A 25,584-nucleotide genomic window follows, 5' to 3' on the forward strand; every position below is an offset into this window, starting at 1 on the left:
TCTCTTTGGACTCTGTTTCCGGTCAGGTGAGCTTGCTGCAATTCCTTGGCTTGCTGCCCTATATTTATAGAGGAAAGTTTGCACTTATTTTTCATCAGTGCATCGAAGCCTATGCAATATATACAGTCACGTCCATAATTATTGGCAACCTTGATAAAGATGAGTAAAAAACACTATAAAATAAATAATACTGAGCTATATTGCATGATAAAAATGAGGGAAATATATGTTTTTATAATAATACAATAGCTCAGACGAAGAGATTACAAAAATACAAAAATTCGGAGCCTTTTTCTTAAATATTTTATGAGATAACGTGTGATTAACGGGGGCTGAGCTAGAGTGGTGTTTGTGAGACAATGGTGCATCCCGAAGGGGTCCGGGGCCGGATCTTTTTACAAAAATGTCTGTAGAGTCTGAATGGTTAGAGCTACAAACTATTAAAAGCTATCTGTTATCTGCTGACGCTCACAAGATACAAAAGAGTCATTAGAAGGTAAAGGTTTGTTCTACATGGAAGATCATAGGAAATCCAAGATCATAGTTTCTATAATATTGTAATAAGCTCACAGTTGCTGCCACAAACTCAAAACTTCACATTGTTGTCACTGACTAGTTGGATATTTATTTCTCACTGAGCCAATAATGTCTGTACTTTATATTAATCAGGTTTTTGCTTTTGATGACCAAATGTTTGTATTGACATTTCTCAATAAAACTCATGAATGTTTATTTCAAATTGTTTTGGTAAAATACTACATTGTGAGGCTTAATATAAGGGCTGGACATGCAGATAAATGAAAGTCAGATAAATGAAAATACGATGCACCTGAGCTCAATTTTGAGTCTCATAGCAAAGGGTCTGAATACTTATGTGAATGAGATATTTTTTAGTTTGAATAAATGTGCAAACATTTAAAAAAAAATCTGTTTTCGCTTTGTTATTATGGGGTAACAAAATACGTAACAAAATGTGGAAAAAGTCAAAGGGTCTGAATACTTTCCAATTGCACTGTATACTGAGTGTACAAACATATAGAGTGTGTGAGCATTTGGGCTGAGCAGACATTTAACAGAAAACACACAAAAAACATAAAGCAATGTACTTATTTTACTTTGAGGTGCTGTCCTTTTTAGGGCTTTTAGCTGGAACTAATGTACCAAAAGTCTGTGGATTATGTCATTGTACATATATTGGAGACAGACTGTCACTTAAGTATTGTGATCAGTTTGTATTACCTTGTTTAATTTAATAAAAATATAGTGGCTGGTGGGGGTCTACTTGGGCAGAGTGGGTCCACCGAGAGACTTTAGTGAGATGAGTGGAGGCCCCACACACACCTCAGAGAAGTGTCTGATGCCCTCCCAGTCACCATTCAAAAATCCCTCGGATAGAGCCCATCTCTGCTCTTACCAATAACCACTACTGTATCTTAGCTATAATGACAAACAAGGAATAATAATGACTACAAAATAGTAGCAATTAGAAAGGCACCATGACAGGGACAACTTATAATATGGTTGTTATGTGCTACAAGGATTTCCTCGTTACTAAAGCCAATTCTAAAGTATAGTTTCACCAAGTCATCATAACTCAGGCATTTCAATGGTGGCGCGCACAGCAACATGGAGCCAGGGAGACCACATCCCCTACTTTAAGTCACAACAGTGACTTTGTTCTCAAAAAGTTGGCTTTATTCTCAAAATTACATTTAGACTTTATTCTTGAAATATTGCAAATTTATTCTAGAAATGTCTACTTTATTCTATAAGTATTTAAAGTAAAAAAAATACTATCTGTGCCCCAAAAAATGGAAATACCACCACCCATCACCGTCTATTTTTCTTCACTTAGCCCTAATTGTCACGTCCTGACCAGTAAAAGGGGTTGTTTGTTATTGTAGTTTGGTCAGGGCGTGGCAGGGGGGTGTTTGTTTAGAGTGTTTCGGGGTTTGTTGGGCAATATTCTATGTTATTTATTTCTGTGTTAGTTGTAGTATGTCTATTTCTATGTGGTGTTTATTGGGTTGACCTTCAATTGGAAGCAGCTGTTCCTCGTTGCTTCTAATTGAAGGTCCTATTTAAGAGGGGTGTTTTTCTATGGGATATCTGTGGGTAGTTATTTCCTGTTTTGTGTTCGTGCACATGACAGGACTGTTTAGTCTCATTTGTTGTTTGTGTATACGTGTTTCTTTTGTTTTCCTTCTTTAATAAAATAAGAAGATGAGTTTATACGTTCCCGCTGCATTTTGGTCCAATCCCTACGACACCCGTGACACTAATACTCTTCCATACTTTCTTTGAGCAAAAGAAGATAATTTCCCCTTTTTTTTGGAGCATTCAATATAGATCAGTATTTATATTTATTTTATATGGTCTTTTTTGTTCATCTTTATCAAGGATTTTAATATTATATACTGGACTGTATATACACTCACCGGACAGTTTATTAGGTACACCCATCGAGTACCGGATCAGACCCCCCTTTGCCTCCAGAACAGCCTGAATTATTCAGGGTAACCTACAAGTTGTTGGAAACATTCCACAGGGTTGATGCCCTGATGGCATCACGCAGTTGCTGCAGTTTGGACGGCGGGAACATTCAGGCTGCAAACAGCCCATTCCATCTCATCCAAAAGATGCTTCTTCTTGTTTTTAGCTGATAGGAGTGGAACCTGGTGTGGTCGTCTGCTGTAATAGCCCATATGTGACAAGGATCGACGAGTTGTGCATTCCGAGATGTCATTCTGCACACCACTGTTGTACTGAGCTGTTATGTGTCTTTTGTGGGCAGCCTGTTAGCTTACATGATTCTTGCCATTCTCCTACAACCTCATTTCATCAAAGAGCTGTTTTCGCTTACAGGACTGTCGCTGACTGGATGTTTTTGTTTGTAGCACCATTCTCGGTAAACCCTAGATACTGTCATCTGTGAAAAGCCCAGGAGGTGGTGTAACTAATACACTGTCCGGTGATATATACACTGAGTGTACAAAACATTATGAATACCTGCTGTTTCCATGACATAGACTGACCAGGTTAATCCAGGTGAAAGCTATCCCTTATTGATGTCACTTGTTAAATCCACTTCAATCAGTGTTGATGAAGGGGAGGAGACAGGTTAAATAAGGATGTTTAAGCCTTGAGACAGTTGATACTTGTGTATTGTGTATGTGGGATTGTGTATGTGTGCCATTCAGAGGGTGAATGGGAAAGACAAAATATTGAAGTGCCTTTGAACGGGGTGTTGTGGAAAAATTCTGATACAGTTTTTACTCAAAGTCAATCTTAAATGAATCATTGTTTATTGTCAGAGAGGTTCCAACCAACTCAATGCACCATAGTACACATCACACGTCAATCAGGAGCTCTGCCTGGGCAGACCGAGCAGTTGTCTTATATACGGCTATACACAGACAAGTTATATTTGTATGATTTAGCATAATTCATTAATAATTACCGTTTTGTTTTATTCATGTGACCGACCAATACAGATTTATAACATGTGACAGACCAACACCTCACGAGGCTTCTCCTCTCTAAGCTGAGACCTTGAAACGGATAAATCTTTAATTTGTTCTCAAAACAAGGTCTGGGTGTACTGCCAAATTGCAGCTACTGATAAGAGGAGGATTTGTTCAGTCAACCACTTGCATGAACACAGAAATTGGTTTATAGAATAGCACATGAATAGAACACAGAAATTAGTTATAAGAAAAGCACAAATATTAAAATTCCCATTACAGGGGTATGGTAGTAGGTGCCAGGCGCACCGGTTTGAGTGTGTCAAGAACTGCAACACTGCTGGGTTTTTCACACTCAACAGTTTCCTGTGTGTATTGTTGGATTCTGAACATTGCTAAACTAGAGACATGAGGGGTGCATAATGAAGCTTGGGAGGGGCTGAGTGCAAGGAACACGATTGCATGTGGCAGTAGTGATCCGTTTTGTCACCAAAGTCCCATATACTACCCACCACTGCGACCTGTATGCTCTCGTTGGCTGGCCCTCGCTTCATATTCGTCGCCAAACCCACTGGCTCCAGGTCATCTATAAGTCTTTGCTAGGTAAAGCCCCGCCTTATCTCAGCTCACTGGTCACCATAGCAGCACCCACCTGTAGCATGCGCTCCAGCAGGTATATTTCACTGGTCATCCCCAAAGCCAACTCCTCCTTTGGCCGCCTTTCCTTCCAGTTCTCTGCTGCCAATGACTGGAACGAATTGCAAAAATCACTGAAGCTGGAGTCTTATATCTCCCTCACTAACTTTTAGCATCAGCTGTCAGAGCAGGTTACCAATCATTGCGTCTTTGGGGCGGCAGGTAGCCTAGTGGTTAGAGCGTTAGACTAGTAACTGACAGGTTGCAAGATTGAATCCCCGAGCTGACAAAGTAAAATCTGTCGTTCTGTCCCTGAACAAGGCAGTTAACCCACTGTTCCAAGGCTGTCATTGAAAATAAGAATTTGTTCTTAACTGACTTGCCAAGTTAAATAAAGATAAAATAAACATAGCCCATCTGTAAATAGCCCACCCAACTCCCTCATTCCATATTGTTGTTTATTTTTTGTTCATTTGCACCCCAGTATCTCTACTTGCACGTTCATCTTTTGCACATCTATCCCTCCAGTGTTTAATTACTAAATTGTAATTATTTCGCCACTATGGCCTATTTATTGCCTTTCCTCCCTAATATTACTACATTTTCACACACTGTATATAAACGTTTCTATTGTGTCATTGACTGTACGCTTGTTTATTCCATGTGTAACTCTGTGTTGTTGTTTGTGTTGCACTGCTTACTTCGCCACCATGGCCTATTTATTGCCTTACCTCTCTTATCCTACATCATTTGCACATGCTGTATATAGTTTTCTACTGTATTATTGATTGTATGTTTGTTTATTCCATGTGTTAACTCTGTGTTGTTGTATGTGTCGAACTGCTTTGCATTATCTTGGCCAGGTCGCAGTTGCAAATGAGAACTTGTTCTCAACTAGCTTACCTGGTGAAATAAAAATAAAAAAGCCTCATTTACTGCATTTAAAAAAACATAGCTGATATGGCTGACTTGCTTAAACAAATGTGGTTTCTACTGACAATTGAGACGTACAAACTATGGCATAAGGGTACGACGAGCGGATAAGAGGAAATCCGTAATTTCGATGAAGACATTAATGAGCGTGATAGGACAGAAGTCGTCAATATAACTACGAGACCTCAGGATAAGACCCAGATGCAGACAGTTCGAAGTAACAAAAGTTTATTACAAAAACAGGGGGCAGGCAAACGACAGGTCAAGGGCAGGCAGAGGTCAGTAATCCAGAGCAGAGTCTGAAAGGTACAGAACGCCAGGCAGGCTCAGGATCAGGGAAGGCAGAGGTCAGTAATCCAGGGCAGTATCACAAGGTACAGAATGTCAGGCAGGGTCAGGGTGGGAAGAATGGTCAAAACCGGGAAAACTAGAAAACAGGGACTAGAGAGAAAACAGGTGTACGGGAAAAGCGCTGGTAGGCTTGACGAGACAAGAAGAACTGGCAACAGACAAACAGAGAACACAGGTATAATGGGATAATGGGCAGATGGGCGACACCTGGAGGGGGGTGGAGACAAGCACAAAGACAGGTGGAACAGATCAGGGTGTGACAATAACTAGTTGTTCAGCACTTTGAAATATACAGCTACACAATTCAGAACATGGGCCGTTCTAACAAGCATTCTCCCTGTACACCAAATCAGAACCGTAGGATAAATATAGGGGGCATATAAGCAGACAATGAAAGCTCTTACGATATTTGATGATTACATTCTTCTAAAACAGGTTATTGGCTACATGTGCACCACCATGTCAGAACAGTAGGCTGAATTATGAGGGGAAAATGGACCAGATTATTTGGGTGAGGCACATGGGCTACTAACAGTTTACTACACAACATACAGTTAGTATTACTTTCTTGGCTACAGTATACATATCTCCCTGGAACATTACATAATTTATGCAGCAGCGTACAATACCTTTTTGGACTCACCTTGTTGTAATGTGCTCACTTGGCGTTACGGTCTTTCGTAGGCAAATTTTGTCATCAAACTTCAAGTTTGGCATTCTATGGATTTATGGTGCTTTCAAGACAACTGGGAACTCAGAAAAAAAAATATATTGAATCATGATGACGTCAGCGATCTTCAGGTCGGAGCTCTAGAAAAAGGCCAGAGTTCCCAGAGTTCCCGACTTGCAATGGGAACTGGGAAAAAAACGCTCTCCGAGTTGGAACGGTCATCCAACTCGGAGAGCGTTTTTTTTCGAGTTCCCAGTTGTCTTGAATTCACTGAAGTCTGAGATTTCCCAGTTCCGGGTTTACAGTTGTTTTGAGTGCCTCTGAAGTCATGCTGGATTGACAGCATGGCCAATGTTGGATTTTTATCCTTTTAAGCTTGGAAAAGAGACCCTTACACCCAGACTTGGACCACTCGCAGTATGCCACTGATTACTTCTAAACCAATCATTGTTGAATTTGCGATTTCCAACTTGTTGTATAATGTTTATGTCCAATTAGCACCGATACATTTTATCTATAATTTCTCTTCATATGACAACAATTGAAAAGGATTTGGCAGTAGATTGTCGACTTTATTCATGATGACTGCTAGCTTGCTAGCTAAGATTTTGAAAGTATGATGTTGACATGATCAGTCCAATCAAAGCTACTGTAAATGTAACTTCATTTGACATTATTCTATCTGTGGCCAATGACCTTGAGCCTTCTTGGATGGGCACTTCTAATGTAACTCTGTGGTAGCATCCAAGGACCTTGAATTTTCGGGCTCTACCTGTAGATTTAGCGATGACGTAGTGTCCCCATGACCGAAAGAACACTGAGCCAATCATGGTGCGACTAGAGAACATTACTAACCCCTAAGCTCCGTATTTTCCGCTGGCTGCCCCACCACCACAGAAAGCACTGAGCTAGGCTGAAACACCTGCATTTTGGTGCTGCCTTACTCAAGAAAGCCAAAAAGAGACAGTTTGTGTCTCTCACCGGTCTCAGTCTATGCCATACATGTTCATTGTAACAGACAGCGACTTGGTTGACTCCTCCTCAAACTTGCAAGTTGTGAGCCTGAGCAGCAGGTCGCATCAACTGAGCTACCAGGAACGAAACCTAAGGAAATAAAAAGGTAGAATAATTTCATTTTAAGTATGGGGGACTTGACAGGTAACATAACCTAAGTCATAATAAGTTACGGTGTCCAAAACCGCAGCTCAGCCTCAGTGCAGCAAATATCAAATGTGGTGGTCTCTCTCGGGTACATAACCATTTCCCCATTCAATCCATGACCATATACTGTACCATAGGCTTTCTCTTTAGTACTTTGTTAGGGTTGACTAGTAGTGAATAGACTGTCTTCTTCACAGGTGAAATATCCTGCTATTATGGGAAAATTAGTCTACCTGCTCATTTTCTTTTGTAAGTATATTGATGGATGGATAGATGGATGGATGGTGATACTGACTGATTGATTGATTGATTGATTGATTGATTGATTGATAGAAAGACAGACAGACAGGCAGGTACTGATACTTGATATATAAATAGATAGATAGCAGAGAAGGCTGGTGGAAGGGGCTGTAGTAGGACGGGCTCTTTGTAAGGGCTGGAATGTAATTAATGGAACGGAGTTCATGTGGTTTCCATATGTTTGATGAGTTTGATACCATTTCATTTATTCCATTCCAGCCATTACGATGAGCCCGTCCTCCTATAGCTGCTTCCACATACTGGAACTGATAGATAGTTTGCAAATGGGTTTAATAAACTATTTAATGTTCTTTTCTAGATGTTTCTGGACTACACTTTCTGTCCGCATCACCTGTGGTCCATTTTGTTCAGGCTGGACAAAATGCTTCCCTGTCATGCAACCTCACAACCAGTAAAGAAATAATCTGGCTCCAAATGCGCTCAGAGGAACTTGTTATCCTTTTAACTGTTAACAAGGCATCACATTTTCTAAATACTTCAGCAGTTAATGAGGAAATCATGGGTCACTTTGACACAAAGGAAAACAACAGTTTGGAGATCATTGTGGTGACAGAAGCAGATTTGGGACTGTACTACTGTGCTGATCGCTACCATGGGACAATGCGATTTGGAAAAGGCATCCGTCTGACTTTTGCAGGTATGTGGGTGGTCATCATTATATAGTCAAATATGTATTTGGCCCAGGCTAAGAAATGCATTAGCTTGTCTAGTGTACTGAATAGATACCTTTATAATGGGGTCTCAGAAGCTTGAGTTTCAAATTCAGACAGAGGTCAGGTCACTGGGTACACAGGGTATTCAGATATTGTCAGGTATGCGTAAATGGTTGTAAGGGAGTCAGGTGCAGAAGAGCAGATATGGTGTAGCCAACGGAGCCTTTTGTTTTGGCGAACCAAAAACACACGGCAAAGAAAACACGAAATAACAATACGGGTTAACATAACCCAGCGCAACAGACTAACGTGCGCAATACATGAAACAGAATAAACAATACCACACAAAGACATGAGGGAAACAGAGGGTTAAATACGCAACACATAATGAGTGCATTGAGAAAATTGTGTGGGAAAACAAGACAAGACAAATGGAAAATGAAAAATGGATTGGCGATAGCTAGAAGAACGGCGACGTCGACCGCCGAACAAGGAGAGGCATCGACTTCGGCAGAAGTCTTGACAGATATATAAAAATGGTATGTATGTACTGTATACTGAACAAAAATATAAACGCAACATGTAGTGTTGGTCCCATGTTTCATGAGCTGAAATTAAAGATCCCAGAAATGTTCCATACACACAAAAAGCTAATCTCTCTCCAAATTTGTGCAGAAATTTGTTTACATCCTTTTACGAAGATAATTCATCCACCTGACAGATGTAGCATATCAAGAAGCTGATTAAGCAGCATGGTCATTGCACAGGTGCACCTTGTGCTGGGGACAATAAGATGTGCAGTTTTGTCACACAACACAATGCCAGAGATGTCTAAAATTGTAGGGGAGAGTGCAATTAGCATGCTGACTGCAGGAATGTCCACCAGAGCTGTTGCCAGAGAATTTAATGTTAATTTCTCTACCATAAGCCGCCATCCAATGTCGTTTTAGAGAATTTGGCAGTACGTCCAACCGGCCTCACAACCGCAGACCATGTTTAACCACGCCAGCCCAGAACCTCCGCATACGGCTTCTTCATCTGCGGGATTGTCTGAGACCAACCATGCATGTTGCGTTTATATTTGTGTTCAGTATATATTCAGATACCTGAATATGTGATTGGCACGGGCGTCGTATGAATTGAACCAAAACGCAGCCGGAATGTGAATACACATCTTCTTTAATGAAGGAAACCGTAAACACTAAACAAAACAACAACCATCGACGAGAACGAGTCCTGTCAGGTGCAACTAACACTAAACAGGAAACAACTACCCACATATCCCATAGAAAAACCACCCCTCTTAAATAGGATCTTCAATTAGAAGCAACGAGGAGCAGCTGCTTCCAATTGAAGGTCAACCCAATAAACACCACATAGAAATAGACATACTACAACTAACATAGAAATAGACTAACAAAGAACATAGCCCAACAAACCCCGAAACACTCTAAACAAACACCCCCTGCCACGCCCTGACCAAACGTCAATAACAAACAACCTCTTTTACTGGTCAGGACGTGACAGTGATTCCATATTACAATAACTTTTCAGGAACATTTTGGGGATGTTATTCATGATACTGAAAGTGCCCTGTGCAGGTTACCAGTATAGAATTAGAATTGGCCATATGGTCAAAAAGAAAAAGTCGATGCTGTTAAGTGTTCCATGTAAGCTTTTGAAGATAAAAAGATTTTGAGGAAACAAAGGCCACATGAGACAACATGGAGGGCCCAAAAAATACAGTTGGCCTTTAAGATAACATATCAGACAAAGCTTAGTCTGGTTTCTCTATTCACCAGATGAGTTGGTTTGTTTGTTTTCCTGTTTACCAGTGATTGACTATCAGTGGACATACATAGGCATCATTTCTGTTTGCGGTTTCTGTTTCTGATCAGTTCTCCTCCCACAGCAACCCAAGCCCTGGGCTGGTGTGTGGTAACGGCTGTGTGGTTTGTGTTTCAGATGCAGAGGTGGCGGAAATGGAGGTGGTGTCGTGTTGTACTCTCCTGGCCTGTGTTGCCCCAGTCTCAGTCTTGTTTGGCACCCTCTGTCTCTTTGGACTCTGTTTCCGGTCAGGTGAGCTTGCTGCAATTCCTTGGTTTGCACTTATTTTTCATCAGTGCATCAAAGCCTATGCAATATATACAGTCACGTCCATAATTATTGGCACCCTTGATGAAGATGAGTAAAAAAACACTATAAAATAAATAATACTGAGCTATAATGCATGAAAACAAAGGGGGAAATTATATTATTTCATAATAATAGAATAGCTCAGAGGAAGAGATTACAAAAATACATACATTCTTGAAAAGATAGGGGTCAAATTTATTGGCAACCCTGTTTTCAGTACTCCATCATCCTACCCTTGCAAGGATAACAACACAGCCTTTTTCTAAAATAATTTATGAGATAATATGTGTGATTAACGGGGGCTGAGCTAGAGTGTTGTTTGTGAGACAATGGTGCATCCCGAAGGGGTCCGGGGCCGGATCTTTTTACAAAAATGTCTGTAGAGTCTGAATGGTTAGAGCTACAAACTATTAAAAGCTATCTGTTATCTGCTGACGCTCACAAGATACAAAAGAGTCATTAGAAGGTAAAGGTTTGTTCTACATGGAAGATCATAGGAAGTCCAAGACCATAGTTTCTATAATGTTGTAATAAGCTCACAGTTGCTGCCACAAACTCCAAACTTCACACAGTTGTCAATAACTAGTTGGATATTTATTTCCCACTGAGCCAAAAATGTCTGTGCATTAAATTTATCAGGTTTATGATTTTGCTGACCAAATTTTTGTATTGACATTTCTCAATAAAACTCATGAATGTTTATTTCAAATTGTTTTGGTAAAATACTACATTGTGAGGCTAAATATAAGGGCTGGACATGCAGATACATGAAAGTCAGATAAATGAAAATACGATGCACCTGAGCTCAATTTCGAGTCTAATAGCAAAGGGTCTGAATACTTATGTAAATTAGATATTTGCGTTTTTTATTTTGAATAAATGTGCACACATTTTAAAAAATCTGTTTTCGCTTTTTTCATTATGGGGTGTTGTGTAGAGGCTGATGAGGGAAAATTTGTATTTAATCCATTTTAGAATAAGACTGTAACGTAACAAAATGTGGAAAAAGTCAAGGGGTCTGAATACTTTCCAAATACGCTGTATACTGAGTGTACAAACATATAGAGTGTGTGAGCATGTGAGCTGAGCAGAGATTTAACAGAAAACACACAAAAAACATAAAGCAAAGTACTGATTTTACTTTGAGGCACTATGATGTTTAGGGCTTTTAAGCTGGAACTAATGTACCAAAAGTCTGTTGATTATGTCATTGTACATATATTGGAGACAGACTGTCACTTAAGTATTGTGATCAGTTTGTATTACCTTGTTTAATTTAATAAAAATATAGTGGCTGGTGGGGATCTACTTGGGCAGTGTGGGTCCACCGAGAGACTTGAGTGAGATGAGTGGAGGCCCCACACACACCTCAGAGAAGTGTCTGATGCCCTCCCAGTCACCATTCAAAAATCCCTCGGATAGAGCCCATCTCTGCTCTTACCAATAACCACTACTGTATCTTAGCTATAATGACAAACAAGGAATAATAATGACTACAAAATAGTAGCAATTAGAAAGGCACCATGACAGGGACAACTTATAATATGGTTATGTGCTAAAAGAGCAAGGATTTCCTGGTTACTAAAAACAATTCTGAAGTTGACTTTATTCTCAAAATTACATTTATTTAGTTATAATAAACATTTAGTTTATTCTCGAAATATTGCAGCTTTATTCACAAAATTGAATTTGGACTTTATTCACAAAAATGTATTTCAACTTTATTCTAGAAATGTTTACTTTATTCTATAAGTATTTAAAGTTTTAAAAGTACTATCCGTGCCCCAAAAAATTGAAATCCTCTTGGCCCTAATACTCTTCTGTACTTCTTTGAGCAAAATAATATAATTTCCCCTTTTTTGGAGAATACAATGAAGATCAGTATTTTCTATTATTTATTTGATGCTGTCTTTTTTGTTCATCTTTATCAAGGGTTTAATATTATGTACAGTATACAGTTGAAGTCGGAAGTTTACATACACTTAGTTTGGTGTCATTAAAACTTGTTTTTCAACCACCCCACAAAATTCTTGTTAACAAACTGTAGTTTTGGCAAGTCGGTTAGGACATCTGCTTTGTGCATGACACAAGTAATTTTTTTCAACAATTGTTTACAGACAAATTATTTCACTTATAATTCCAGTGGGTCAGAAGTTTACATACACTAAGTTGACTGTGCTTTTAAACAGCTTGGAAAATTCCATCTTGGAAAATAAAAAAGTTTTATGCTTTTCTTAACTCCTGTTCTGAACATTTGAGATTTACTATGCAATCTGCTACACGTCAAATCAGTTTTCTTGATCTTCTGATCTTGTGTGAAGATAATGTTTTATACACTGATCTTTACAGGAAACCTACTGATCGTAACAGTTTGTTGAGGGCTGATAGTTGTCACCCACTTCCCTTGAAAAATAGTTTGCCCTACAGCCAATTCTGTCGAATCAAAAGAATTTGTATTAAACAATCAGATTTCGACAGAAATATGGCTGAGACTCAGGATAAGTTCAAGGAGAGGGGGTACAACAATGATCAGATTAATATTGCCATTGAGAAAATTCAAAACAAAACGAGACATGACCTTTTTCAAGGTCAGTCTCGCAAAAAGACGCATTCTTGCGTTCTCACTACCCGCTATTCAAAGTGCTCTGAACAAATTAAAGGAATCGTTCACAAACATTGGCACATTCTGAAATATGATGATAGTCTCGTTAATGTGTTTTCTGATCTTCCCCTGGTCGTATTCTCGCGGGGTAGAAATCTCAGAGACCAATTGGTACACTCTGATTTACCACCCCAAGATATTCCTGAACAACGTCTATTTGCGCCCATACTGGATGGAAATTACAAGTGTAATGGCTGTGCTCAATGCAATGGCACTTATAAATGTAGATCCTTCAAACACCCCCAAACAGGGAAATCTATCCCAATGAAAGGTGTTATTACGTGTTCCACTAAGGCAGTTATTTATCTTATAACTTGTCCTTGTGGTAAAAATGATGTGGGTAAAACAAAGCGTGAATTAAAAGTACGTATCTCAGAGCACCGTAGCACCATTAGGTGCAAAAACTTAATTTACCCAGTTGCGGCCCACTTTTTGGAAGCAAACCATCCGATTTCGTCTCTGCGTTATATTGGCATCGAACATGTCACCCTCCCGAGGAGAGGGGGTGACCTTGATAATTTATTGTTAAAACGAGAGGCTGCCTGGATCTTTAATTTAAAGACCCTTGCTCCCTTCGGTCTCAACATAGACTTTGATCTGAAGCCATTCTTGTGATAATTGTGATTTTGCCATTGTAATTGTTTGTTAGATACATTTTAGACTACAAATGCTATGATCGTATGCTATCCATTTGTTTGTCTTGTTGTATGTTCTTTGTATGTCATTTTTTTAAATATTTGAGTTAACCAATGATATTAGGCCATACTTGGCCATGATTACAAACACCTGTGTGTCTCTTGACACTATATAAATGACTCATCTCGCAGTGTTTGTGATGATACCCTGATGAAGACAGCTTCGCTGTCGAAACGTTGGTTATTACATTTTTGCATCTGAGCTCTTAGAGTGTGCGGCTTTCCTTTATTTTCTAGTGTTCTACTCCGCTAGCCAGCACCTCGCCTTTATAGGTGTGCGTTTCTTTTTTCTAGATCAAACGCCTGAAGGTACCATGTTCATCCTTACAAACAATAGTACACAAGTATAAACACCATGGGACCACACAGCAGTCATACAGCTCAGGAAGGAGAAGCATTCTGTCTCCTAGAGATGAACGCACTTTGGTGCGAAAAGTGCAAATCAATCCCAGAACAACAGCAAAGGACTTTGTGAAAATGCTGAAGAGTCCTATATCGTCATAACCTGAAAGGCCGCTCACTGCTCCAAAACCGCCATAAAAAAAAGCCAGACTACGGTTTGCAACTGCACATGGGGACAAAGATCGCACTTTTTGGAGAAATGTCCTCTGGTCTGATGAAACAAAAATAGATCTGTTTGGCCATCATGACCATCGTTATGCTTGGAGGAGAAAGGGGGAGGCTTGCACGCCGAAGAACACCATTCCAACCGTGAAGCACGGGGGTGGCAGCATCATGTTGCGGGGGTGCTTTGCTGCAGGAGGGACTGGTGCACTTCACAAAATAGTTGGCATCATGAGGCAGGAAAATTACGTGGATATATTGAAGCAACATCTCAAGACATCAGTCAGGAAGTTAAAGCTTGGTCGCAAATGGGTCTTCTAAATGGACAATGACCCCAAGCAAACTTCCAAAGTTGTGGCAAAATGGCTTAAGGACAACAAAGTCAAGGTATTGGAGTGGCCATCACAAAGCCCTGACCTCAATCCTATGGAAAATTTGTGGGTAGAACTGAAAAAGCGTGTGCGAACAAGGAGGCCTTCAAACCTGACTCCGTTACACCAGCTCTGTCAGGAGGAATGGCCCAAATTTCACCCAACTTATTGTGGGAAGCTTGTGGAAGGCTCCCCAAAAACGTTTGACCAAGTTAAACAATTTAAAGGCAATGCTACTAAATACCAATTAAGTGTATGTACACTTCTGACCCACTGGGAATGTGAGGAAAGAAATAAAAGCTGAAATAAATCATTCTCTCTACTATTATTCTGACATTTCACATTCTTACAATAAAGTGGTGATCCTAACTGACCTAAGACAGGGAATTTTTACTAGGATTAAATGTCAGGAATTGTGAAAAACTGAGTTTAAATGCATTTGGCTAAGGTGTATGTAATCTTCCGACTTCAACTGTATACACTCAAAAGACAGTTTATTAGGTACACCCATCTAGTACCAGATCGGACCCCCCTTTGCCTCCAGAACGGCCTGAATTATTCAAGGTAATCTAAGTGTTGTTGGAAACATTCCACAGGGTTGTTGGTGCATCCTGATGCGATGGCATCACGCAGTTGCTGCAGTTTGGACGGCGGGAACATTCAGGCTGCAAACAGCCCATTCCATCTCATCCAAAAGATGCTTCTTCTTGTTTTTAGCTGATAGGTGTGGAAGCTGGTGTGGTCGTCTGCTGTAATAGCCCATATGTGACAAGGATCGATGAGTTGTGCGTTCCGAGATGTCATTCTGCACACAACTGTTGTACTGAGCTGTTATTTGTCTTTTTGTGGCCCGCCTGTTAGCTTACATGATTCTTGCCATTCTCCTTCGACCTATCTCATCAAAGAGCTGTTTTCATCCACAAGACTGTCGCTGACCGGATGTTTTTGTTGTTGTTGTCAAACCATTCTCAACCACAGGCCACGTTTAACCACGCCAGCCCAGGACCTTCACATCCAGTTTCTTCACCTGCGGGATCGTCTGATACCTGCCAGCTAATGAAATTGTGGGTTTGCACAACCGTCTCAGGGAACATCATCTGCATGCTCACCAGGGTCTTGACCTGACTGCAGTTTGGTGTCGTAACCTACTTCGGTGGGCATATGCTCACCTTCGATGGCCACTAGGACGCTAGAGAAGTGTGCTCTTCAAGGATGAATCCTGTTTGGGCAGGCATAAGCTACGGACAACGAACACAATTGCATTTTATCGATGGCAATTTGAATGCACAAAGAGATATCGTGACGAGATCCTGAGGTCAATTGTTGTGCCATTTATCTGCCGCCACAACCTCATGTTTCAGCATGATAATGCACAGCCATGTCGCAAGATTCTGTACACAATTGCTGGATGCTGAAAATGTCCCAGTTCTTTCATGGTCTGCATTCTCAACAGACCTGTCACCCATTGAGCATGTTTGGGATGCTCTGGTTCGAAGTGTACGATAGCGCGTTCCAGTTCCCCCAAATATCCAGCAATTTCGCACAGACATTGAAAAGGAGTGGGACAACATTCCACAGGCCACAATCAACAGCATGAGGCAAATGGTGGTCACACCAGATACTGACTGGTTTTCTGATCCATGCCCCTACTTTTTTTTTAGGTATCTGTGACCAACAGTTGCATATCTGTACTCCCAATCATGTGAAATCCATAGAGTAGGACCTATTGAATTTATGTCAATTGACTGATTTCCTTATATGAACTGTAACTCAGTAAAATATTTGAAGGTTTTACATGTTGCGTTTATATTTTTGTTCAGTGTAGATTAATGATAAAGACACTAACAAACTATCATGAGGCTAATTGTTCATATAAGTCAACAATTGGGAAAGGAATACCACAAGAATACCACTAGGTAGCATTGTCCAATGTTGGTGCAGTATAGATGCCGTGTCGTCCAAAGTAACAATTGAGTTATATGTACTTAAAAAGCACACTTTACCAAAATAACTGGTTTAAAATATGTGGTTAGATAAGGCGGGATCACTGGAAATAAAGTATAATGTAAATAAACAATACACTCTTATTTTAGGTCATTTTATTACCCTTGAACACATCCATTATGGTAGCCTATGAGGTAAAGGCTAAATATTTACACTGGATAAAAACTCAATCTTATGCTAATACTATGACTATAACAAATAAACGTGGTTAATTAGTTGATATAGAGGGTGGCAGGGTAGCCCAGTGGTTAGAGCGTTGCACTAGTAACAGAAAGGTTGTAAGATCGAATCCCCGAGCTGACGAGGTAAAAATCTGTCATTCTGCCCCTGAACTAGGAAGTTAACCCACTGTTCCTAGGCCGTCATTGAAGATAAGAATTTGTTCTTAACTGACTTGCCTAGTTAAATAGAATTGTACAGTATTGATCTGATGATACATCTCTTAACTTTCTGATCAACCTATTTACTTATCTTTCAAACATTTTCTTTACGGATTTCAACACTTCCTTAAGCAGCAGACCATAAGGACGGGTGGAGTTTTCCACAATAGCTCTCTCTTGAACAGGAGATGATTCCTCAGGCACATAGACCAGCCAGTAACTCTCCTTTCCTGGGGCTTGATCCTATTCTGTAGCACCACCTTGTAGGTTTTGTTATCTACTTTGGACGTGAATCTCTGGGAGAACTACTCAGCTATGTTAATGTCCGGTGTTGAGTAGACTTCTCTTCCGAAAGTAGCACCAGCTCAATCTCCATCATTCATGATGATGCCCTGGGATCCGTCCATAGCAGGTCTGTAGTAGGACACTGGCCAGGCCTCGTCTCCGGTCCCCAACCATCCATCTCCATCCCTGTATTTGTTCAAAACCTTCAGGGCAATGTGGTTCCAGCCACAGGGTCTGACGTCCAGCTCCTTTCCCCCGAGTAAACACTGTTTCCCCATCCTTAACATTTGTAAAGTCGTAGTCATACCGAGAATCAAGGAACTCATTCACGTTCACAGAAACAGTGATTTGTGGAATGGAAAAGCATCTGGTAAAGCAAAGGCACGTGGTAAAGAAAATGTCTACAAACTTGGGTATTCCAACTCTAGAAGGCCAACTCCTTTAGTGCGACCACATTGACAAAGTCCTGGGGTGTTAGTGAAATTGTTCCCGTGGTGGCTGATTCCACCTTGCAACCCGAGACAGTAAACAGAGCCTCCAAGATGAGATTTACGTTTGGCATAGTGAGAGCAAGAAGGCAGAAAAACTTATAAATCTGTATGAAAAATGACTTCACAGAGAGCAGAAACATCCTTCCCGTGTGTGATCAGCAGGAAGGTGTCTGCTCTTGTACTTTCTATACATAGACCTTGCCTTGGAGTGTACTTTTAACTTTAAATTCACTTTCTGTTGCAGTGACAAGAAAAGCAAGTAAGAGTGTATTGTAAACATAGAAAGATAATGTACAAATCTTGGTAATCCCCAGATCTTGGTAATCCACATTCTTGCTTTGGTTGAATGGTAGCACCAATGACAGCAGGGAATGTAAACGCAATCTTTGAACGTATCTCAAGTTTACTTAGAGACATTATACTCCAAAACCAAAGTTAGTCTTTTGCAAATCTGCAGTTGATTCATACATAGACTTTCAAAAGTAATAATAATTTGTACCCATTGATTCTTGAAGAATATCACCTATAAATGCCTCATGAGCTTAGTTCAACTGTCCTACCCCATCAAAACCCAAAATATAAGATTGTTTTACTCCAATGTCTAAACACAGTAAATGTAAACACTGTATATCCTCAAAACATGACTAAAACTATAAGTTGATCTCATGGATGGTCAGTCCTTGCATCTATAGTTCTGTCTATTCATTTGAGAGTGGTTCCATCTCTCCAGACCCATTGCTCAGCTATTTACCAAAGCAGTAGTGGGCTAAGCTTTTTGTAATTGTTTGAACTGCAGATTGCCCCTTTAAAACTCAATTGCTCCCTCTTTCAGGTAAAACAAAATGTTTGTGCAACACCTGTGTGAACAGGAATTCAAGTCTCAAGGTAAAAGTACTTCTGTAAATGATTGAAGTCATAATAGTTAGGACTAAACCTTATCTAACTGTAAATGTATGCCTGAGAGGTTTGGATGGCATGATGGTAATATTTAATCTCTAATCATGATAAATATGTTTTTCATAGGAAGAGGGTCTGCACGATGCCAGTCTGAAGCACATTGGTAATGCCCACCCCACTGCTCAGGGAGTGCCAAGATTGGCCCAGGGAGATGTCACCTGTGCAACAGAAGTCAAATACGAACTGTGTGGTTAATCAATGTGTTACTCTCTTCAAACCCTGGAATGCTGGTCTAGCAGTGACCACAGCGGAATAGATGATGTGATGCTGGTCTCCCTGTACCCTCTATCTTTCCTTCCAGTTCTGCCGACCCAGAGATGCCAACTGAACCTCAGTGTCTTCCACATGAGAAGGGCCCTGAGACACAAACATTCATTTCAGCAATGCTTTCAGTGTAACGCCCTGGCCATAGAGAGGGGTTTTTGTTCTTTATTTTGGTTAGGCCAGGGTGTTACATTGGGTGGGCGTTCTATGTTCATTTTTCTATGTTTTTGTATTTCTTTGTTTTGGGCCGTGTGTGTGGCTCCCAATCAGGCACAGCTGTAGTTCGTTGTTGCTGATTGGGAGTCACACATAAGTAGCCTGGTTTTCCTTTGGGTGATTGTATTCTGTTAGTGTGTTTTCCTGACAGAACTGTTTCTGGTCGTTTTTGTTTCGTTTTGTATTGTGTTCGTTCAGTCAATTAAACTTCTAATGATGAACACATCCTCCTCTGCACCTTGGTCTAATTCTGACGACTGCCCTTACATTCAGTTTACAGTGAGATATATTCATTTGTACTCACTTCTTCCACATCACCCTGTGTGATCTCAGACCCTATAAGACAAAATATGAAACAATCATTTGTTTACAATGAGAGCAATACTTGTTGGGAGAATGCACACATTTAACACAAACCCTACTATTGGGACTTTTCTGGTAGCAAACAATTAGTGTTCTTTACCTAGTCTGGAGCTCCTTCCTGCTTGTGTCCTGTCACTATAGGAAATAAGGTGATCATATCACATGTTTGTAAAAAGGTTGTTGCATGACCGCATAGGCCAATGTAATAGCTTAATATGGACCTAAAAGCTTGTACAAAGAAGATCAGATGCATATAATGTAACAATATAGTTTTTAGACATTTTCACCTGTACTGCAATTCTTTCTTTCTGTTCACTCTGTCTATCAGCAAAAAGGCCCGGCATTCCAGCCAAAAGCACCAGGAAGCATAGTCCAACGACAGCTATCATCACCACAACTGAAAGACAAAAGCACAGTTCAACATGTGAAAATGTCTATTAAAGATAGCAGGACAAAAGATTTGAACTACTTTTCATTCAGTCTAATTTGTGTGTGAATGTCCGTGGACAACGTACCATTTGTAGGTCCTTATCTCTCTCAACAACATCTGAAAATAGGTGAAGAATATAGGTCATGGAATTTACTTTCACAGTGTTACTTTCATACTTGTAAAAAGAATTGCATAGTGTTGCTGTGTGTTACCTGTTTTCATAACAGCAGTGAAACTTTGGATGTTGAGATGATGTGAGTTTGCCAAAATAAATAAATAATCAAGTCAGGCATAAGCATGGTATTTTAAATGAAAGGGGAATGGCATTAGAGGGGTCTCTAAAGTGTGGTTCCCCCAACGCTTTCTCTCACTGCTTTTCCTAAGAACTGATGAAGTTGATTGTTGAGCCTGATCTTTGAATTAAATGAAAATGTCACTTAAAATTCAACATGGACAATTAAATAGATAAAATGCCATTTGGAAAGCTCTACCTGTCAACACTGTTACTTTAGCTGTCGTTTCCCCATTACACAGGTACTTTCCAGAGTCCCCTGGCTGCAGATTGAGGTTCTGCAGGGCTCCATCTTCATCAAAGGAAAACCTGTTCTGTGGGTCCTCCCTCTCCCTTTTCCTGTTTCGCATGACTATCTTTCTTGAAGAACCACCTCTGCTTGGCTTTTCTAGATACTGTACAGGGCAGCAATAGGGTTCTGCCAGCAGAAACAGCACCTTTTTGGCCTGTGGGAAGACATTTATGAAATGATTGTAACAAGATGCAGAAATGTTAAAGACAATGATAGGAATATGCTCATTAGACAAAAAATAAAATGTTCAGCTAATTTCCTTAAAAATGTTTACTTATATTATTCTATCCCTCCAATGACAGAACAATTTCATTGGTGGTTGTCCACTTGTTCTGCTTGAAATTGATAATTGGTAAACAGTCAGTGGTCCATTTTCAGCTCTCATCATCAAGGACAGCAACCAATATATTTATAAAAAACATATTCATTATTCTAGAGGGGTGGACAGATAAGCGTTACATTTAAATTTGATTTGAGACTCGAAATTGAGCTCAGGCGCATCCTGTTTCCATTGATCATCCTTGAGATGTTTCTACAACTTGGAGTCCAGCTGTGGTACATTCAATTGATTGGTAATGATTTGGAAAGGCACACACCTATCTATATAAAGGCCCCACAGTTGACAGTGCATGTCAGAGCAAAAACCAAGCCATGAGGTTGAAGGAATTGTCCGTAGAACTCTGAAACAGGATTGTGTCGGGAACATATCTGGGGAAGGGTACCAAAAACGTTATGCAGCACTGAAGGTCCCCAAGAACACAGTGGCCTCCATCATTCTTAAATGGAAGAAGTTTGGAACCACCAAGACTCTTCCTAGAGCTGGCCGCCTGGACAAACTGAGCAATCGGGGAGAAGGGCCTTGGTCAGGGAGGTGACCAAGGACCTGATGGCCACGCTGTCAGAGCTCCACTGTGGAGATAGGAGAACCTTCCAGAAGGACAACCATCTCTGCAGCACTCCACCAATCAGGCCTTTATGGAAGAGTGGCCAGACGGAAGCCAGTCCTCAGTAAAATGCACATGACAGCCTGCTTGGAGTTTGCCAAAAGGCACCTAAAGACTCTCAGACAATGGGAAACAAGATTCTCTGGTCTGATGAAACCAACATTGAACTCTTTGGCCTGAATGCCAAGCATCACGTCTGGAGGAAACCTGGCACCATCCCTACAGTGAAACATTGTAGTGGCAGCATCATATGCTGTGGGGATGTATTTGAGCAGCAGGGACTGGTAGACTAGTCAGGATCGAAGGAAAGATGAACGGAGCAAAGTACGGAGAGATCCTTGACGAAAACCTGCTCCAGAGCAGTCAGGACCTCAGACTGGGGCGAAGGTTCACCTTCCAACAGCACAACTTTTATTTAACCAGGTAGGCCAGTTGAGAACAAGTTCTTATTTACAACTGCGACCTGGCCAAGATAAAGCAAAGCAGTGTGACAACAACAACAGCACAGAGTTACACATGGGATAAACAAACGTACAGTCAATAACACAATAGAAAATATATGTACAGTGTGCGCAAATGTGGTAAAGTTAGGGAGGTACGGCAATAAATAGGCCATAGTGGCGAAATAATTACAATTTAGCATTAACACTGGAGTGATAAATGTGCAGATGATGATGTGCAAGTAGAGATACTAGGGTGCAAAAGAGCAAAAAAATAAATAACAATATGGGCGTGAGGTTGTTGGGTGTGCTATTTACAGATGGGTTGTGTACAGGTACAGTGATCGGTAAGCTGCTTTGACAGCTGATGCTTGAAGTTAGTGAGGGAGATAAGTCTCCAGCTAAGTGTGATTTTTGCAATTCGTTCCAGTCATTGGCCGCAGAGAACTGGAAGGAAAGGCAGCCAAAGAGGTGTTGGCTTTGGGGATGACCAGTGAAATATACTTGCTGGAGCGCGTGCTACAGTTGGGTGTTGCTATGGTGACCAGTGAGCTGAGATAAGGCAGGGCTTTACCTAGCAAAGACTTATAGATTTCCTGGAGCCAGTGGGTTTGGCAACGAATATGTAGCGAGGGCCAGCCAACGAGAGCATACAGGTCGCAGTGGTGGGTAGTATATGGGGCTTTGGTGACAAAAAGGATGGCACTGTGATAGACTGCATCCAGTTTGCTGAGTAGAGTGTTGGGGGCTATTTTGTAAATGACGTCGCCGAAGTCAAGGATCGGTAGGATAGTCAGTTTTACGAGGGTATGTTTGGCAGCATGAGTGAAGGAGGATTTTTTGCGAAATAGGAAGCCGATTCTAGATCTAAATGTGGATTGGAGATGCTTAATGTGAGTCTGGAGGGAGAGTTTATAGTCTAACCAGACACCTAGGTATTTGTAGTTGTCCACATATTCTAAGTCAGAACCGTCCAGAGTAGTGATGCTAGGTGGGCAGGTGCGAGTAGCAATCGGTTGAAGAGCAGGCATTTAGTTTTACTAGCGTTTAAAAGCAGTTGGAGGCCATGGAAGGAGTGTTGTATGGCATTGAAGCTCGTTTGGAGGTTTGTTAACTTCTATGGGCTAGGTGGGACGCTATGTTAGGACATAAACTTCACAAGAAAAACCACACAGACATTTTCCAAGCAAGGACATGCATCACAAAAACCAAAAATATAGCTAAAATATTCACTAACCTTTGATGATCTTCATCAGATGGCACTCATAGGACTTCATGTTACACAATACATGTATGTTTTGCTCAATAAAGTTAATATTTATATCCAAAAACACCATTTTACATTGGCGCGTGATGTTCAGAAAATGTATTCCCACCAAAACATCCGGTGAATGAGCACATCAATTTACAAAAATACTCATCATAAACGTTGATAAAATTTACAACAGTTATTGAAAGAATTATAGATATACTTCTCCTTAATGCAACCGCTGTGTCAGATTTTAAAAAAGCTTTACGAAGAAAGCACATTTTTCAATATTCTGAGTACATAGCTCGCCATCAAAGCAAGCTATACAGATACCCGCCAAGTTCTGGGGTCAACTAAACTCAGAATTAGTATTATAAATATTCTCTTACCTTTGCTGATCTTCGTCAGAATGCACTCCCAGGACTGCTACTTCCACAAGAAATGTTATTTTTGTTCGAAATACTCCATATTTATGTCCAAATACCTCAGTTTTGTTCATGCGTTCAGATCACTATCCAAAGGCATAACGCGCGAGCGTAAATCCAGACACGAAAAGTTAAATAGTTCCATTACCTTTCGTAGAAACATGTCAAACGTTGTTTACAATCAATCCTTAGGGTCTTTTTAACATAAAACGTAGATAATATTCCAACCGGACAATAGCGTATTCATTACAGAGGAAAAAGAAGGAGGGGCGTGCTGGCGGGCTCACGCATCACCAAATCCTTTGTCCTCAGGCAGTCCACTCATTGACTGAGCTCCTATATTCTGTCCAGTAACAGGAGAAGGATGAAACACGTTTCTAAAGGCTGGTGACAGCCAATGGAAGCCTTAGGAAGTGCAACGTGACCCCACAGACACTGTCGTTTCGATAGGGATTCAAAAGAAGAACTACAATTCTCAGATTTCCCACTTCCTGGTTGGATTTTTCTCAGGTTTTTGCCTGCCATATGAGTTCTGTTATACTCACCGACATCATTCAAACAGTTTTAGAAACGTCAGAGTGTTTTCTCTTCCAAATCTACTAATAATATGCAAATATTTGACTCTGAGCCCAAGTATTAGGCAGTTTACTCTGGGCACGCTTTTCATCTGAAAATGAAAATACTGCCCCCTATACCTTAAAAGTTAACTTGGCTTTCGAAGACTTTAGAAAGGCAGGGCAGGATGGATATAGGTCTGTAACAGTTTGGGTCTAGAGTGTCTCATGACCGCGGCATTTTTCCAATCTTTAGGGATCTCAGACAATACGAAAGAGAGGTTGAACAGGCTAGTAATAGGGGTTGCAACAATTTCGGCGGATAATTGTAGAAAGAGAGGGCCCAGATTGTCTAGCCCAGCTGATTTGTAGGGATCCAGATTTTGCAGCTCTTTCAGAACATCAGCTATCTGGATTTGGGTGAAGGAGAAGCGGGGGGGGCTTGGGCAAGTTGCTGGGGGGGTGCAGAGCTATTGGCCGGGGTAGGGGTAGCCAGGTGGAAAGCATGGCCAGCTGTTGAGAAATGCCTATTGAAATTCTCGATTATCATAGATTTATTGGTGGTGACAGTATTTCCTAGCCTCAGTGGGAGGAGGTGTTCTTATTCTCCATGGACTTTACTGTGTCCCAAAACTTTTTGGAATTAGTGCTACAGGATGCAAATTTCTGTTTGAAAAAGCTAGCCTTAGCTTTCCTAACTGACTGTGTATATTGGTTCCTGACTTCCATGAAAAGTTGCATATCACGGGGGCTATACGATGCTAATGCAGTATGCCACAGGATGTTTTTGTGCTGGTGTCACGTCCTGACCATAGTAAGATGTTATTTTCTATGGTAGAGTAGGTCAAGGCGTGACAGGGGGTGTTTTGTGTTTTTCTATGTTCTTAGGTTCTAGTTTTTGTATTTCTATGTTGGTTTGTTTGGGATGATCTCCAATTAGAGGCAGCTGGTCCTTGTTGTCTCTAATTGGAGATCATACTTAAGTAGGGGTTTTTCTTCCTGGGTTTTCTGGGTGATTATTCCTCTGCGTCACGGTTTGTTGTTTTGTCAATTCAGTTTATTTATGTATTGCAAAGTTTCACAGATTAAATAAAATGTGGAACTACACACACGCTGCACTTTGGTCCTCTACTCCTTTCAACAGCCGTGACAGCTGGTCAAGGACAGTCAAGTCTGGAGTGAACCAAGGGCTATATCTGTTCTTAGTTCTAAATTTTTTGAATGGGGCATGCTTATTTAAGATGGTGAGGAAAGCACTTTTAAAGAACCAGACATCCTCTACTGACGGGATGAGGTCAATATCCTTCCAGGATACCCGGGCCAGGTCGATTAGAAAGGCCTGCTCGCTTAAGTGTTTTAGGGAGCGTTTGACAGTGACGAG

The 25,584-nt window shown here is 40.7% G+C and overlaps 1 long non-coding RNA gene and 1 pseudogene across 1 annotated transcript; one reads left to right on the top strand and one right to left on the bottom strand.

The window, feature by feature from the left end:
• Window positions 1-10,143: 10,143 nt before the first annotated feature.
• On the top strand, window positions 10,144-19,455 carry LOC145864339 (uncharacterized). The gene is made up of 3 exons (XR_014382905.1): window positions 10,144-10,268; window positions 18,610-18,662; window positions 18,801-19,455. It is a non-coding gene; the product is annotated as an uncharacterized LOC145864339 (long non-coding RNA).
• On the bottom strand, window positions 17,089-18,342 carry LOC145864422 (uncharacterized; annotated as a pseudogene).
• Window positions 19,456-25,584: the final 6,129 nt, after the last annotated feature.

The sequence above is a fragment of the Salmo salar genome, chromosome 27 (assembly GCF_965601325.2).
Source record: "Salmo salar chromosome 27, fSalSal1, whole genome shotgun sequence".
Classification (NCBI taxonomy): Eukaryota; Metazoa; Chordata; class Actinopteri; order Salmoniformes; family Salmonidae; genus Salmo; species Salmo salar.